The sequence below is a fragment of the Cornus florida genome, unplaced genomic scaffold (genome assembly GCF_030987335.1).
Source record: "Cornus florida cultivar Cherokee Brave unplaced genomic scaffold, ASM3098733v1 CherokeeBrave_3.0.0_Hap2_Chr02, whole genome shotgun sequence".
In the NCBI taxonomy this organism is placed as follows: domain Eukaryota; kingdom Viridiplantae; phylum Streptophyta; class Magnoliopsida; order Cornales; family Cornaceae; genus Cornus; species Cornus florida.
The window spans coordinates 96,944,553-96,963,194 of NW_026775572.1; positions in this window are offsets into that span (position 1 = coordinate 96,944,553).

Here is an 18,642-nt window from a genome sequence, read left to right on the forward strand (position 1 = left end):
ATGTTTGAAAATCTAGAGCAAATTAATTAATTAGCTTAATTAATTTTATTTTTAAGTGTTGTAGTCACTCAATTTGATTTTGGGTATAATATATGTGCAGACTATGCTATGTCCCTTAACGTATATTAATTTGAGTTTATTTGGGATTAATATGAAATCTAGAGACTTTTCATGTTAGGTTGAAAATTCCTTTTAATGTAGTAAAATTAATTACCTTGTGAGCATATTACTAATTGGATGTAGAATTAGTACTTGGGGCCTTTTAAAATGGTAATTGGACTTAGCATGATATAGAATATCATTGACTTGTAAAGCTTGTTTAAATATATCTTGTGTAGGTATATAGCTTGTTAGAATATTACAATTGTTTACCTTGAAAGCTTGTTACTATTGAAGCTTATTTAGTACTTGTGGCTTAGGATAGTAATGTGACTTAATTGTTGTAAAATATTCTTGCTTTGTATGTAAATTGTATATTGAGAATATGACATGTCATATGCTATTTAGACTTGAACACTAGGACATGGTTTGTGTGAATTCAACCTTACTTGTGCAGGTAAATTGATTCTTAAATATTATTTGAAATGTATAAGTTTGGTTTAACTTATTGATTTTGCATAAGTTTTGAACTTATTATTTTTAGAGCCTTGTAAGGATCATACTCATGTGATGACTAGGGTTTAGCCCTAGTACGGATTCATGAGTCTCCTAAGTCATATGAAGTGCGCAATAGGTAGTACCTTGTGGGTTAAAATTACCCGAAATAACTTATACACGTGCGCACTAGCTAATACCTTGCGGGCTAGTAATTCGGAATAACTCGATTGGTCTGCAGCTAAGGATCCTAGTCTTTCCACTATTTGATTTCGCATTTAATTTCAAGTTGTTAATCATGGATTACTTGTAGCTTGAGAATTGATGCTTGCTTTGGATATTTGAATCCTATTTAGTATACTTAAACTTGTATACTTGCTCCGTAAGTTTAAATTTCATTTAGTATGCTTGTGTCGTGTATACTTGTTTTAGGGGTACCTCTTTTAGCTTAGAATACTTGTGTTCGTAGACTTGATTTACGAGATTTCCATATAAAATATATATTTGTGTACATATACTTAGACATTGCATGACTTGTCTTACTATGGTTTAGTATACTTGGAAATGTATGCTTGTATGTTGTGTAGCATGTTTTAACAATGTTTAGTATACTTGAGCATGTATCCTTGTGTGCCGTTGTTCACTTTAAATTGCATGAGTACCTTAGGATGATTCCTGAGTCTCACTTGACATAGACGTCATGTGGCATGAGCCCCTTTGACATGTTTCACCTTAAGGTGATAGAATTGTAAAATGTTAGGTCTATGCATGCTCATCTCCTACGAGTAGCTTTATGTTACTCACCCACGTAGTGGGGACATTTTCTAGGTACTGGGATCAAGATACGGGATTCACATCATGCTTGGATGATTTGTAGACTTGAAGTTCTCATTTCTTGTAAATGTTGGCTTGAAATGCCATTTATAGCTTTATATGTCAAAATGTGTAAATTTGATTCTATTTTTGTAATGTGTATATAAGTACACTCTTTACAATGTATTTGACATGTATGAGATGAGGCCATAGGCCAATGACATCTAATTTGTATCCTATGTAACTTTTAACTTCATGAAATATTATGAAAATATTGAAAAATGCCGAGTCATTGCTCCACTATGCTTGCATCGGGTGTGAGAATTTCATTTTTATTCTTTCATAGGGTCTTATAAATCATGTTTGAAGTGTGGCCAAGGGCCAAATGGTAATTTGAAATCATTTGTTAATTTTAGTTTTCAAATTTCCCTTTTCTTGTTCATTTTTGCCTTTTTGCCCGTTGGGGGGTCGGATTTTGCATCGGTGGTACTTTTAAACCATGGACCATTGTAGCACATCCTAATAGGCAAGTTACATTTGTGTGCATGGTTGTGTCTGGGAAAACCTTTTTATTTGGTGAAATGAGCCTCCTATGGACTCATTTTGAAACTTTGTTGCATAATCTGATTTAGGGGCTTTCTAGACTTTTCACATCAGTTTTATTTTCTTCTTTCAAAATGGTCGCTTAGAAAATGTGATTTTAGGGGGGGTTTCTTCTTCATGTTTTCCCAGAAAATGTCATTTTGATACCGGAAATCCATTGCAAAATACAACTTCCAGTTTTACATTTAGCAGCTTTATGACCCTCATTACCAGATTTCATGGAGGGGCATTTTGGGCATTCTACATTGAGTTTTTTTTTTAATTCTTTCATGTGTCACGTAGAAAACTTGATTTCGGGAGGGGTTTCTTTTTTGTGTTTTCCCAGAAAAATTCATTTGCTAGCCCATTTTTGCTCTCAGTTGTGGACTGATCCTGAAGAAATTTAATGTAGCAGCTTTTTGGGTCCCTCTTGACCTAGGCTAATCTAGGGGCATTTTAGGGATCTTACAGCGTGTTTTTCTCCATTCCTTTTGCGCTACTGGGTAGAAAACGTGATTTTAAGGGGGGTTTCTTCTTCGTGTTTTTTCCAAAAAAACTCGTTTAAGGGTCCGTTTTTAGCCTCAGTTCCGAGAAAAAAATGAAATGTTGTTTGCTGTAAAAACACTATTCCTGCCCAGATTTTTTTTGAAGCTTTGAGGCTTCATATCTTCATCATTCGGACTCCAAATCAAGTGATTTTTGAGTCTAAGTTTATTAGTTTTTACTGGTCTATGTAATAGTATACACGATTGCATCAAATTATATCTGAAAAGATCATTTTACCCCTTGTAAAGTACCCTTGCCGCACTGATTTTAAATCCAAAAGTTGGTTTTTATAAAACTTTGACGTTTCATATCTTCTTCGTCTGGACTCCGAATCAAGTGATTCTTGAGTCTAGATTTATCAAATTTTCCTGGTCTATCTAACGGTATGCTCAGTTGCATGCAGTTTTGTCTAAAAAGACCATTTTACCCTTTGCAAAGTACCCTTGCTGCATTAATTTCAAACCCAAAAATGTGATTTTTATGAAACTTTGGAGTTTCATATCTTCTTCATCCGGACTCTGAATCAAGTGATTCTTAGGACTAATTTGATTAAATTTTTGTTGTCTTTCTAGTGGTGTGCTCAGTAGCACCCGATTTTATGTTTTCAGAAATGACTATTTTGCCCCTGGGGGCTTATTTGTCATATTTTTGGTCTTTTGCTTCCGCATCAGTTCTCATTGAGTTTCATGACCTCATGGAAGGTCACTTTGTCTTCTTAGAGTCTTGTTTCCTATTTTCGCTTCTGCATTTCGGATCCATTATCGGATCAAACTACGGTTCATCATAGGACGTACTGGCTTGAAAAACCAGGGCCGTCACAGGTGGTATCAGAGCTCCTAGGTTCAAAAACCTTAGGACGATGGGTTTTTGGGTGCATATCATGCTTGTGTTGCCATGCTCTATGTGTTTAGTTGCTTCTTGATAACTTGTTTACGTGCTTATGTGGACGTATGTTTAGAAGTTTACCTTAACTATCACAGCATGATACATATGCTTATTTACCTTAGTACATTGTATATACTTGTAGATCTCAGCATGTTGTATGTGCTTATCTGCCTTAGCATACGGTATATATTTGTCGGCTTCAGTACATTGTATATGTTTGTTTGTTTTAGCATATTGACTTATGCTTGTCTACTTTAGCGTATTGCATGCACTTGTTATTCTTAGTATGATAGTATGATGCATACATTGACATGCCTTATATGACCTTACTACTGGTGTGAGTATGTAGTCTATTGTTATGTTACATGTCACCTGCTTACTTTTATGTCTTGTTTAGGCATTGTGGGTTGTTCCAGCTTGGTTGGTTGAGATTGATGCTAGGGCATCATCTCTTGGGGTTTCGTGGTAACCTTGATGTGGTGACGTCATTAGGGTCTTGTTTCTAAAGTCATGGGACGACGAGTCGGATTGACTCGAGTCCTTCCTTGGGGATTAGAAGTTTTGTCTTTGTAGGCCTTAACGGCGAGGTTCCCATGCCCTTTCTTCTTAGAGTGGTGGTTTTATCTTGTGCGGCGTTAGGATTCCACCTTGTGTTTAAGCCAGTCTTGGGAAAGACTTATAGACTCTTTGTTCCGGGAACCCTAGTGTTCATTCTAGGAGATGATTCACTTCCTTGCTGTGAGGGATTGGACTCATTCGGGTTTTTGGGATTCACTTTAGTGAGTTTGTTCTTCTGAGAGGCATTTCATCCCTTCTTACTTGTGATTTTGCGAGATTGTTATTTGCATAGTCATTCCTACATGTTTATATGCCTTGTTGTTTTGAGCATGCCTTAGAAACATGTTAGGGGATGTGACTATTTGATGGCTATATGCTGGTATAGATGGTGTGTTTTCCATTTACTATATCTGTTTGTCATGCTAGCGTCATAGGTGATCTGTAGTATGTCTCTGATGCTTGACCCCTATGTGATAAGTAGCATATTTGATTATCCTTGTACACTATGTGTTTAGTTGTTTAGTGCATAGAATTTCAGTTATGTTTAGTATACTTGTACCTAGTATGCTTGCATGTTATTTATTTCATTCCATTTGGGTTTAGTATAATTGAGCCTGTATACTTGTCCAGCATGGATTTAGTACTGCTTAGTATACTTGCGAATGTGTACTTGTACATATATATATATAGTATTTTCATTTTGATATTTCTTAGTATACTTATGAATGTATACTTGCATATGTATATATATGTTTCATAACTAATTACTTTATTAGTTTATTCCTTTTTATCATTCTGCACTATGCTTGGGGTTGTATGACCTTGGTTATCAGGATTGTGTGTATGAGCTTGATCCGATGTCTTGATTCCTAGACGTAGCCTTATAGTAAGTCAGCTTTAGGATGACGTGGAAGATTTTGGGTGCATTATTTTGTTGGGAGTCGATGTGACTAGGGCGATGATGATGTTGTTTGATTTGTAAAGTCCGATCCATTGGCTTGAAGGCATAGACTTGTCAAGCTTTGGATTCGTGACTGGTGTGGTTGACAACAGTGTTTTGAGACTTGTGGTTGTCAGTTTTTCCAATATTGAGGATTTAAGGCCTGAAGCGTAGCGGTGCCTATGACATTGTTGTCAGAGTTTTGGATTGGCCAGATGGTCCGGACGGACATTTTGGACCATATTGCAATTCTCACAGAATGCCTGGTTTCCGTGGTGCTTTTGGTAATGATCATTTTGACATTAATGTCATTTGTATCGATAGGTTTCACGAGTAAGTTTGTTGGGGGCAGGTGATGAATTAGGGTTTTATACTGTCATGCTACCATACAGGTTGTGTATGGGTGAGTGCTAGTTGCCATCGATGCTACATTGCATTACCTAGCTAGTAATGTGAGTGTGGGCGAGCACTTGACACTGTGGATGCTACCACACCTTAGGTACGTTGTGGGCGGGTTCTAGTCAGTATTCGTGTTGCCATGTTACTTCTGGTTATGTTCCTTGTTTCGATGTGTAGTTCCCTTGATCTCCTTGGGGTGGTTGACATTAGGTTAGTATGTCAATTTGTTAGAGAGGTGTCTCACGGTTCCTGGTTTCATGTCCTTTCGTTGATCTTGAGACCTTTGGAGTTATCCTTGAGTACTTTATGATCTATTCCTTGGTGTGACCTTGTGTATGGTCCTTGTTCGGTTCTTCTGGGAATGTTCCTGATTTCGGGGACGAAATCTCTTTAAGGAGGGTAGGTTGTAATGACCCAGTCATTTCCTTCATTTCCTTTTTCCTCAGAATTTTACGGATAAATTTTTTTCGTTAAAATTTCTTTCCTGAGTTCAGTTTCTCATCGCTTAGTGTCGTCTCGAGTGCTCGAAAATGGTTTCTGAGACTCTTTTCTTTAGATTGACAACTTCCTTTGAGGACCGAGTCATTTACACATTTTTCGTTTTTCGACACTATTCACTTTTCGTCCTTTTCCTTATTTCGTCCTTTTTCTTATTTTGTCTTTTCCTCGTTTGTCACTTTGTTGGCGTAACCTCACTCTTTGAGTTTGGAGTTGGTTTTTGACTTTATGTATCTTTATTCTAAGTTGTTTCCACGAAATACGTATCTTTACTTTTGCAAGAAAGTACTCTAGTTGCTCCCGGTGTCCATAAGAGCATGGATACAAAGTTTTTCAGAATCTTTTTCTTTTCTTGGGGTGTTTTTCATAAATATCTTTTGAAGATATTTTATTTTAGGGGTTTTAAAAAAAATATTTTTGGAAGATATTTTTATTCTCGGGCATTAGTGCAATTAACCATTTTTGGAGGGGCCATTTTGCAATTAATGAAAGTTATTGTAAAATATTTTGTCTGGAGCCTGGATCCTCGTACGGGATTCATTTTCACTTTTCAATGACTCATAAATTCTTGGAATATCCTTTTGGTCATTTTTCTTCAGTTTCAGGGTTTCTGGCCCAAGTTGCTGCCCAACTTGTTTAGGGCATATCTCTCTGATCGGGAATCATTTTTTGACCTTGTTTCTTCTGTTGTTTATATTTTCTCATTTTAAATCTTTTTCGTTCACAGAGTTTTGCCGTTTGAGCGCGTCCGCTCAAATTTCGCTTTTTCGGACCCGGCGGGACCCGTTCGGGGCACTTTTTGAGATTTTCAATAAATGGGGGGGACTTAAAGTCAAAAAGTCATCTTCTCCCCTCTCCATGCACGACCAGAACCTGCTATGGCTGCCCAAGGGGTCTTCCACCCTTCTTCTTTCATTTGAATCTTCTTCCTTTTGTTAAAAAGTCGAAGTGCCTTCGCGTTTTGTGTTTGTCTTGACCACGTGCATCTTTCCCCCTTATTAGAACCTGTTTTTGGCCAAATTTTGAGTTTGGGTTTGAAGTTAAGTTGTGATTTTGATGGGGCTTCTTAGGGGTTCATGTAAATCGTGTTGTCCCCGACAAAACCCCGCGGTATCGTCGAATTCGGAACACTTTTTTTTCGGTGGGCTTTTGAGATTTTTATCTCAAATCGAGCTAGGGGATGTTTTAGGGTTATATTAATATTGTATTGATTGTTATATGAGCATATACAATTTGTGAGCATGCCTTATTCAAGTTATAGAATTTAATTTAATTATTTCCTTTATTTAAGATTAATTCTCATGATGCTAGGCAACTTAGAATTAAATTGTGGCATGCTAGATATTTAGGCCTTAGTATGGTGGTTGATATATACCAAATTGGGATTATTTGAATAAGAATTATAAATTTTATTTAATATTTATCTTTTGTGAAAGTTTAATTGACCTAGTTGTATCAAGCATGGAATCAACTTGTAATGTGATATTCAAGTAGGCCTTGGTGAGTTCTTTAACATATATTAAATTGAGGACATTTAGATATGTTTGAAAATCTAGAGAAAATTAATTAATTAGCTTCATTAATTTTATTTTTAAGTGTTGTAGTCACTCAAATTCATTTTGGGTATAATATATGTGCAGACTATGCTATGTCTCTTAACATATATTAATTTGAGTTTATTTAGAGACTTTTCATGTTAGGTTGAAAATTCCTTTTAATGTAGTGAAATTAATTACCTTGTGAGCATATTACTAATTGGATGTAGAATTAGTACTTGGGGCTTTTTAAAATGGTAATTAGACTTAGCATGATATAGAATATCATTGACTTGTAAAGCTTGTTTAAATATATCTTGTATAGGTATATGGCTTATTAGAATATTACAATTGTTTACCTTGAAAGCTTGTTACTAAATTGAAACTTATTTAGTACTTGTGGCTTAGGATAGTAATGTGACTCAATTGTTGTAAAATATTTTTACTTGGTATGTGAATTACATATTGAGAACATGACATGTCATATGCTAATTAGACTTGAACTCTAGGACATGGTTTGTGTGAATTCAACCTTACTTGTGCATGTAAATTGATTCCTAGACATTTTTTGAGATGTATAAGTTTGGTTCAACTTATTGATTTTGCATAAGTTTTGAACTTATTGTTTTTAGAGGCTTGTAAGGATCATACTCATGTGATGGCTAGGGTTTGGCCCTAGTACGGATTCGTGAGTCTCCTAAGTCATATGAAGTGCACAATAGGTACTACCTTGTGGGTCATAATTACTCGGAATAACTTATACACGTGTGCACTAGGTAGTACCTTACGGGCTAGTAACCCGGAATAACTCGATTAGTCTGTAGCCAAGGATCCTAGTGTTTCCACTATTTGATTTCGCATTCAATTTCAAATTGTTAATCATGGATTACTTGTAGCTTGAAAATTGATGCTTGCTTTGGATATTTGAATCCTATTTAGTATACTTGAACTTGTATACTTGCTCCGTGAGTTTAAATTTCATTTAGTATGCTTGTGCTATGTATACTTGTTTTTGGCGTATCTCTTTTAGCTTAGTATACTTGTGTTCGTATACTTGATTTACGAGATTTTCATATAAAATATATACTTGTGTACATAAGCTTAGACATTGCATGACTTGTCTTAATATGGTTTAGTATACTTGGAAATGTATGCTTGTATGTTGTATAGCATGTTTTAACAATGTTTAGTATACTTGACCATGTATCCTTATGTGCCGTTGTTCACTTTAAATTGCATGAGTAGCTTAAGATGATCCCTGAGTCTCACTTGACATAAATGTTTGGTGGCATTAGACCCTTTAACATGTTTCACCTTAAGGTGATAGAATTGTAAAATGCTAGGTCAATGCATACTCATCTCCTACGATTAGTTTTATGTTACTTACCCACGTAGTGGGGACATTTTTCAGGTACCAAGATCAAGATTCGGGATTCAGATCATGCTTGGATGATTTGTAGACTTGAAGTTCTCATTTCTTGTAAATGTTGGCTTGAAATGCCATTTATAGCTTTATATGTCAAAATGTGTCAAAATGTGTAAATTTGATTCTATTTTTGTAATGTGTACATAAGTATACTCTTTACAATGTATTTGACATGTATGAGATGAGACCATAGGCTAATGACATCTAATTTTATCTTATGTAACTTTTAACTTCATGAAATATTATGAAAATATTGAAAAATGCCGAGTCATTGCTTCACTATGCTTGCATCGGGTGTGGGAATTCCATTTTTATTCTTTCATAGGGTCTTATAAATCATTTTTGAAGTGTGGCCAAGGGCCAAATGGTAATTTGAAATCATTTGTTAATTTTGGTTTTCAAATTTCCCTCTTCTTGTTCATTTTTGCATTTTTGCCAGTTGGGGGCTCGGATTTTGTATCGGTGGTATTTTAAAACCATGGACCATTGTAGCACATCCTAATAGGTAAGTTACGTTTGTGTGCATGGTTGTTTCCGGTCAAACCTTCTTCTTTGGTGAAATGAGCCTCCTATGGACTCATTTTGAAACTTTGTTGCATAATCTGATTTAGGGGCTTTCTAGACTTTTTGCATCAGTTTTATTTTCTTCTTTCAACATGGTCACCTAGAAAATGTGATTTTAGGGGGGGTTTCTTCTTCGTGTTTTCCCAGAAAATGTCATTTTGATACCGAAAATCTATTGCAAAGTTCAGCTTCCAGTTTTACATTTAGCAGTTTTATGACCCACATGACCAGATTTCATGGAGGGGCATTTTAGGCATTCTACATTGAGTTTTTTTTTTAATTCTCTTATGGGTCACATAGAAAACTCGATTTTGGGAGGGGTTTCTTTTTTGTGTTTTTCCAGAAAAATTCATTTGATATCCCGGTTTTGCTCTCAGTTATGGACTGATCCTGAAGAAATTTAATGTAGCAGCTTTCTGGGTCCCTCTTGACCTAGGCTAATCTTGGGGCATTTTAGGGATCTTACAGCGTGTTTTTCTCAGTTCCTTTCACGTTGCCGGGTAGAAAACGTGATTTTAAGGGGGGTTTCTTCTTCGTATTTTTTCCAGAAAAACTCGTTTAAGGGTCCGTTTTTAGCCTCAATTTCGAGAAAAAAATGAAATGTTGCTTACTGTAAAAACACTATTCCTGCCCAGATTTCTTACCTGGAAAATAAGTTGATTTTTTTGAAACTTTGAGGCTTCATATCTTCATCATCCGGACTCCAAATCAAGTGATTTTTGAGTCTAAGTTTATTAGTTTTTGCTGGTCTATGTAACAGTTTGCACGGTTGCATCAAATTATATCTGAAAAGACCATTTTACCCCTTGTAAGGTACCCTTGCCGCATTGATTTTAAACCCAAAAGTTGGTTTTTATGAAACTTTGACATTTCATATCTTCTTCGTCTGGACTCCGAATCAAGTGATTCTTGAGTCTAGATTTATTAATTTTTCCTGTTCTATCTAACGGTATACTCCGTTGCATCCAATTTTGTCTAAAAAGACCATTTTACCCCTTGCAAAGTACCCTTGCTGCATTGATTTCAAACCCAAAAATGTGATTTTTATGAAACTTTGGAGTTTCATATCTTCTTCATCCGGACTCTGAATCAAGTGATTCTTGGGTCTAATTTGATTAAATTTTTGTTGTCTTTCTAGTAGTGTGCTCAGTAGCACCCGATTTTATGTTTTTTGAAATAACTATTTTGCCCTTGGGGGCTTATTTGTCATATTTTTGGTCTTTTGCTTCCGCATCAGTTCTCATTGAGTTCCACGACCTCATGGAAGGTCACTTTAACTTCTTAGAGTCTTGTTTTCTATTTTTTTTTTCACATTTTGGATCCGTTGTCGGATCAAACTATGGTTCATCACAGGACGCACTGGCTTGAAAAACCAAGGCCATCACAATTCTGCTGCCTCTGAATAGGTGTCCCATTCATGTGAGCATCTGAACCACCCTTGTGCTTCTTCCAAGGCTGTTATCCCTAGAACTTGCCCTTGTCATTCTATCGATGTCCGTTCCCATTCCCTTTCTTAGCTGACTGATTAGTAGAGTCTCTGTCACCCCGCTTCTCACCTTTGGCCTGTCTGATGTCCACGGTCAACTGGTACTGCTGTAGAACGGCGTCTACCACCTAAGCATAGGTAGTGTAGGCTAGACTACTTGTAATAGCTCTCTTGATAGACCACATCAGTCCCTTAATGAAACTGTTGTGCTTCTTCTCCTCTGTATCCACCTCCTCTGGTGCAAAAGGAGACAAGCGTGTGAATTGCTGCTCATACTCCACTACTGTCATGTTCTCTTGTTGTAGATTAAAAAACTCAGTCTTCATGGATGCCCTGACTGCATAAGGTAAATACTTCTCTTCAAAGCGTGCATTGAACTCATCATAAGTTAATGCCATCATTTCCTCTATGGTGGTAACTGACTCCCACCACTGTTGTGCATCCCCAACTAGCTTGAAGGTAGCAAGCATATGCTTCTAAACCTCCGTGCACTGAACTAAGTAAAGATGTCACTCAATGTCCTACTTCCGCTGGTGAGCTACTCTTACATCAGTGGAGCCTGTGAACTGAGGTGAGCTCCCCTTTGTGAAAGAACTCCTGGCCATCTCCCAAGTATCAGTCTGAACAACCGGTACTGGTACCGGTGCTGGTAACGGTGCCGGCTATACCTAAGGCTGATTTTGAAGTGCAACTGTTACCCCTGCTTCTATAGCCCGAGCAATGAGGTCATTGATGTGAGGAGGATACTCTGGATCTCTTCCTTGATCCTGAGTCAACTGAACTTCCTCCTGTTCCTCATAGAACTGACCCTCATCCTCCTGACGCTGCCTATGGGCCGTTTCCCTTCGTTGCCGATTGTTCCGTCTGGTTCTTGCATTAACTATTCTGTTAACACAGAAAAACAGACATCAGTACGATTAAACCGAACCGTTAAGAATACAATGAATCCTAAACTTAAGCTCTAATCAAGAGAAAACGCTACGCGGAAGTCTTATACAATAGAATCCTAGAGACACTTAAACCTGGAGTGCTCTAATACCAACTGTGATACCCCTCGGTTCCGAGACATAGGTTGATTAGGCCCAGGCCCAAACCCGAGGGAATATCAAACAATCAATATGTAACCGAACACAGAATACAAAGTGAAATAAGAAATAAAAATAATAAACTGAAAGAATGCTAATTTAAAATACTCAAAATATAATTATTAAAATCCGATATTCCAAAACTCCATAAGTTTAACAACTCGGGAATCCATCCAGTGGACCCCTTATTAAAAATTCCAATAGAAACTAAAACATCAGAAATATAATCTAAAGCTAAGCATAGAAAGGATTCCTACGTAGTCGGAGGAATGAATGTTTGTATCTACAATGCACGTCCAAGCTCTAACCCTGGAACTGAAGAACACCTGAAAAATAAGAGAGTGGGTCAGGCCCACATGCAAGTCTTATTCTACTACCATTCATACAGTAATCCAATACGCAAATACATCCTAGATGACCCAACAATATCTAGAGTAGTCCATATGTATATATAGTACACACTGTAGGACGCTCGCTAGTCCGATAGGTCTATCTCAGCCTGAGTAGAGATACCAAGCAAATCGCACAAAATGTGGTCATGTATATCTAGACCTACCAGGGAAAAACACCTATGTCCAGTTATCCATCGTAGGCGATATACGCACCCTAACCATGGTCCTGAGACTCAAGTTCATACCATGGCACCATATAATAAATATATAAAGTCCGTACTCCTCTTAATACAAATTACCATCCATCTGTGTAGTGGTCTGATATATTGTATAATGATCCATCCTGAAACCATATTAAATCATTCAACTATTTGTTGACATGACACAAGTAGGTGCTGGACTTAACCTATATGGTTAATCCATACCTTAATCCAAATTAGGTAGGACTTAGTATTTGAACTAGTCCACACTTAGTATGTCACCGTCCCATACCGGTTCATACAATCCTCCAGTTAACAAAGTTGACAAAACAGTAATAGATACTTATCAACCATACTCTAGAATTAGAATAAATCCAGTTTAATATGTGTATGATTAAATTATACATCCAATATAAGATTTAGAAATCCTATTCCAGTCCTTCAAATTTACAAAGTAGGACTACGAGTACAACTCCTCCAAACAGTACCATAACTAATACAATATACAATCGATTTTAAAACATCAATTAATTTCCATTTAAGCATACTTGTTTTTCCAAATAAATAACTATATACTTATAACACAGTTAAGACATGATTAACAGTTTAAAATCATGCGAATAAACCAAATTACTTTAGAAAAACAATAAGCAATTTTCGTGTATAATCCAACCTTACACATATAGGTTTATCGTTTAACCTTATATTATTTCTTATTGCAACATATTAACATCAACATGCTTCCAAAGAGTTTTTTACAAGTCTGTAACAGATAAAAATCTCATTCACAGCCATTGGAACCATTTAGAAACAACTCCCATAGTCCAAACCAAACCAAGAACTCGAAAAACTGAAGAAAAGAGGGTAGAACCGCCTCCTAAAATAAAGGAGCCGGCTCTCCCCTTGGTGGAGCAGCCTCCACCTCATGTGGGGGTAGAGCCTGCTCTACAAGCCCTAGAGCCGGCTCCCTCTTTTGGTGAGCCGGCTCTCCTCCTTTGAGAGCCGTATCCCCTAACCTGTTCGTCTTATTCGCCTCTGGCGAAGTTCAGAACCATTGTACAGTTTTTTTTATAACTTATTTTAAGGTTCAATTGATGTCCTAGAATTAATTATAAGCATGCATCTAATCCCAAATATACCAAGGTTAAACAAGATTAAAACAAATGCAATCAGAATCTTAAGCGTGAACAACATCAACACAAAATAGATTTATGCAACGATTTAAAAGTTGTTTCTAACATGCTTACAAGATTAATATTAACTTCAATTTAATCTATTTTAATACTTGATTAATCCCTAGAGTCTAACTAGGCATGCATAGAACATGAATTAAAGGGAAGGAATAGAATAGAGACTTGCCATGAGTTTCAGTTTTGAAACTCTAAACCACCGTCTCTGAAGCCTTCGTCCACGTCCGAGACTCCTGTTCTATACCTCCGGTGCTTTTGGTTCAACCCCGAAGCACTCCATCCAGTTATCCTTGAACCTCTCTGGAAATCTCTCAAAGTTCTCTCTATCTCACCGTAGTGAATAGGGTTTTGTTTGTAACCCTAAACCAACGTATAATACTGTATTTATAGGCTTCAGCACAACCCTAATTCTAATACAAAACCAACCCTAAGTCGGCTAAATCCCTCATATGATTAATTAAATACTAAACTAAAACCCTACATCTAATATACATAACAACCAAATCACAAACAACAGTTAATTTAAAAAAAAACAATTTATTTTAATAGCCACATACGCACATAATGAAACCAGTCACAAATTAAACAAAATGCAAGTTAAATAAAAACAAATAATAAAAACGAATAAATAAAACACACAATTCAATGAAAAATAAGCAAATAAATAATTAACCAAATAATTTAGTAAAAACGCACTTAAATAATTAAATTAAATGCTAGGACTGTCCTTTTAAAATCAGGGGTATTACAATAACATCAAAATTCACAATGATTCATTAAAAATCATAAGACATAAATCTACTTAACAACATTAAAAGCATACTATGATTCATTCAAAATCATAATGTATAGATGTACTTAACAACATCAAAATCGCCAATAACCAAAACCACAAGTCACAATTAAACATGATTGTCAACTTGGAATTGAATGCGAAATCAAATAGTGGAAGACTTAGACATCAAGTTCGGAATTCTGCCGAGACCTCAATGGTTATTCCGGGCACTAACCCGTTGGGAAGACCACCCTAGTGCGCACTATCTCAATTGGGGAGAACTCATACCTCCCGTACTCGCCAAACTCTAGCCATGTCACTTGTAACAACAACGTCCCAAGACTCCAAAATAATCCAAATAAGTTCACAACTTATACATAATTTATATAATGCACGAAATCACCTTCCATGCACAAGTAGGTTGAAACCACACAATCCATGCCTTAGAGTTTAAATTCTAAAATGGTATATATATAATGTCAATTACAAAGTGTGTAATTCATTGCACAAGGTAACAATATATTCCATAAAGAAAACATGTTCTCATGAATATAAATATAACAACAATGTTATCCAATACTCAAAACACAACTATGTGAATACACAAAAGTCCAAATCCATGATTTATATATAGAAACAACTTCTACAACAAAATTAAATCCATGGAACAACAAGATAGAATTTAATTAAATAAAATAATTAAATTATCTAGATTTCAAATCATTTCCAAATGGCCTCAATTTAATATATGCTAAAAGACATAGCATGGTCATTACATATATTCATTCAAAATCCTAATTAGACCCAAGGAACCATAAAAATAGATTTTAATTAATTTTCTTAATTAAAGTCTCTAGATTTTCACACTCATCCAAATGCTCTCAAATTAAAGTATGTTAAAAAAATATGCCAAAACTTAATTTAATAGCATATCACAAGTTAATTTCATGCAAGGCACATCCATGAGAATTAAACTTTTACAAAAGATAATTATTAAATAAAAAGTGCAATTCTTATTCAAATAATCCCAATTTAATATATGTTAACAAACACATCAAAACTTAATTTCCTAGCATGCCACAATTTAATTCTAAGTTGAATACCATCATGAGAATTAAATCTTCACCATAGAAAATAATTAAATTAAATTTTAGATTCTTAACAAAAGCATGCATACAAGTTGCATAAGCATCAAAAACATGCAAGACAACAAAAATATGAAATTATAACACCCCCTACCTCCATTTGAGATGAAATCTTAAATCCCCACCAAAACAAAACCACTCCAAATCCAACGAAACTTCTAGGTTTTGTCGGGGACAACACGGTGAACAAGAACCCCAAGGAAGCCCCATCAAAATCATAACTTGATCTCAAACCCGAACTCAAGAAATGGCCAAAAACAGATTCTAATAAGGGGGAAAGGTAGAGCATGCCAAGGCAAGCATAAAATGCCAAGGCACTACACCTTTTTACTAAAGGGAAGTGGCCGAAAAATGAAGAAGAAGGGTGGTAGCCCCTTGGCTGCCATGGCTGCCGACTAAGAGAGAGGAGAGAGAGAAAAAAATTGATTTTTCATCTTAAGACCTCCTATTTATAGAAAAACCCTAAAAGTGTCCCGAACAGGACCCGCCAGGTTCGGAAAAGTGGAATTTGAGTATACGCGCTCAAATGGAAGAAACAGCATCGAAAAAGAACCAAAATGAGAAAATATGAATAACGGAAGAAACGGCATCGAAAACCAAGTCCCGAGCAGAGAGATATGCCCCGAACAAGTTTGGCGGCAACTGAGGCAGAAATCCTGAAACTGGAGAAAAACATCCAGAAGGAAATCCTCTGAGTACATGACTCAATGAAAAGTGAAAATAAATCCCGTACGAGGATCTAGGCTCAAAACAGGGCATTTAGCAATAACTTTCATTATTTGCACAATGGCACTCCAAAAAGTGAAAACTGCACAACTGGCCCAGAATGAAAATATCTTCCAAAAATATTTCCTTAAAAACCCCTGAAATAAAATATCTTCAAAAGATATTTATGAAAAACACCCTAAGAAATGGAAATGTTTCTGAAGAACTATGCATCCATGCCCTTATGGACACTTGGAGTAACCAGAGTACTTTTCTGCAAAAGTAAAGATACGTATTTCATAGAAACCACTTAGAATAAAGATACGTAAGTCAAAAACCAACTCCAAAAACAAGAAGTGAGGTTATGCCAACAAAGTGACAAACGGGGAAAAGACAAAATAGGGAAAAGGACGAAAAAATAAATAGTGTCCAAAAAAGTGAAAATATGGAAATGACTCGGTCCTCAAAGGAAGTTGTCAATCTAAAGAAAAGAGTCTCAGAAACTTTTTCTTGGGCACCCGAGACAACACTATGTGATGAGAAATTGAACTCAGAACGAAAAAGATTAACGGGAAAAAAATATATATATCCATAAAAATCTGAGAAAAATGAAAAGAAGGAAAATGACTGGGTCATTATAATCTTTCGTTTGGAGACAGAGTCGTGGTGTTGTCCTTCTTAGGACTCATGGTTCTTTCTTTCGTGTCTTCCCTTGGAGAGTTTTTGCCTTGGTTGTTGATGGAATTGAGGTGCTCAGAGTGAGTGGATTGGTGTAAGATCATTTTTCGGGGACTTATGTCCATATCATTGAGGATTTGTTTGATTTGTGAGATGAGCTTGATACTCTTTTGAGAATGTCTTTTGGAGACTTCTTTCAGTTTTGGAGACCTAGATGTGGTTGACTTTTAGGAAGAGTTTTGGAGGATCGTTGTTGAATATGGCTTGTTTGTGGAGTTTTCTCGTCCTAGTATCGCTAGGCATAGTTTTGAGGAATCGTAGTTCTAGTGACTCTTTATGGATTGAAATTAAGGAAATTTGATTTAGCGTGGTGTTGCCAACCATGGTTTCGAGAGATTCATTTTGTGATCTTGGTTGTCAGGATTTTAATGTATGTGCCACTTGGTGGACTTGTATTTCGAGGATCTAGTTATCTGTGATAGGGATTGTGATCCAATGTTTGATTACGGTGAGTAGTCTTATAGTAGGTCTATTTTAGGATGATATCTGGGATTTTGGAGACGCTCTTTTGCTTGTCATACTTTGGATTCGTGATTGATGTTGTAGATAGTAGTGTTTTGAGACGTTAGAGTTGTTGGTTTTGTTGTATTGAGGATTTAAGGCCTTAAACGTAGCAGTACCTACGACATTATTGTCAGAGTTTTGGGGTTAACCAGGATGGTCCGGCCGGACATCTTTGGACCATATCTCAACTCTCACAAAATGTGGGTCTCCGTAGTGCTTTTGGTAATGATCATTTTCGTCATTGATGTCATTTGTATTGAGAGGTTTCATGGGTAAACCTAGTGGGGGCAGGTTATGAATTGGTGCCTTATACTGTCATGCTACTGTACAAGTTATGTGCTATGGGAGGGTGCTAGTTGCCGTCGATGCTACCTTACTGACGAGTAAGTGTGGGCAGGCACAAGGCACTGTCATTGCTACCACGCATTTGAGTACGTCGTGGGCGGGTTTTAGTCACTATTCGTACTGCCATGTTGTCTTTGTTCAGTACCTTGATTTGATACGTGGATATCTTAGAGTTCTTTTGGTGGTTGTTTTTGGATCCGTTTGAGGGTTTGTCAGGAGGGATGCTTACGGTTGTGGTCTTCCATTCTTTTGTTTGACATTGGGTTCTGTATGTGAGTTTTGACTTATGGCGTAGCCGTATGGTCACTCTTCTTTTGAAGGGTTGTCCTATCGTGAGCACGTGGGTGCGAATAACATTGGTTTGTATGTTGTCTTTCAGTTTTGGGATTGCTTTCGTAGCATGTTGTGTGGGATACTTGGAGATGTACTCTGTAGTTATCCTGGTTTTGCCTTTTATTTTGTTATGGCTGGATTTCGAGGACGAAATCCCTTTAAGGAGGGTAGGTTGTAATGACCCGGTCATTTTCCTTCCCTTCCTTTTTCTCAGATTTTTACGAATATTTTTTTTTCATTATCTTTTCTTTTCTGAGTTTGGTTTCTCGTCACTTAGTGTCGTCTCAAGTGCTCTGGAATGGTTTTTGAGACTCTTTTCTCTGGATTAACAACTTCCTTAGAGGATCGCATCAATTCCACATTTTCATTTTTTAACACTATTCACTTTTCGTATTTTTTCCTAT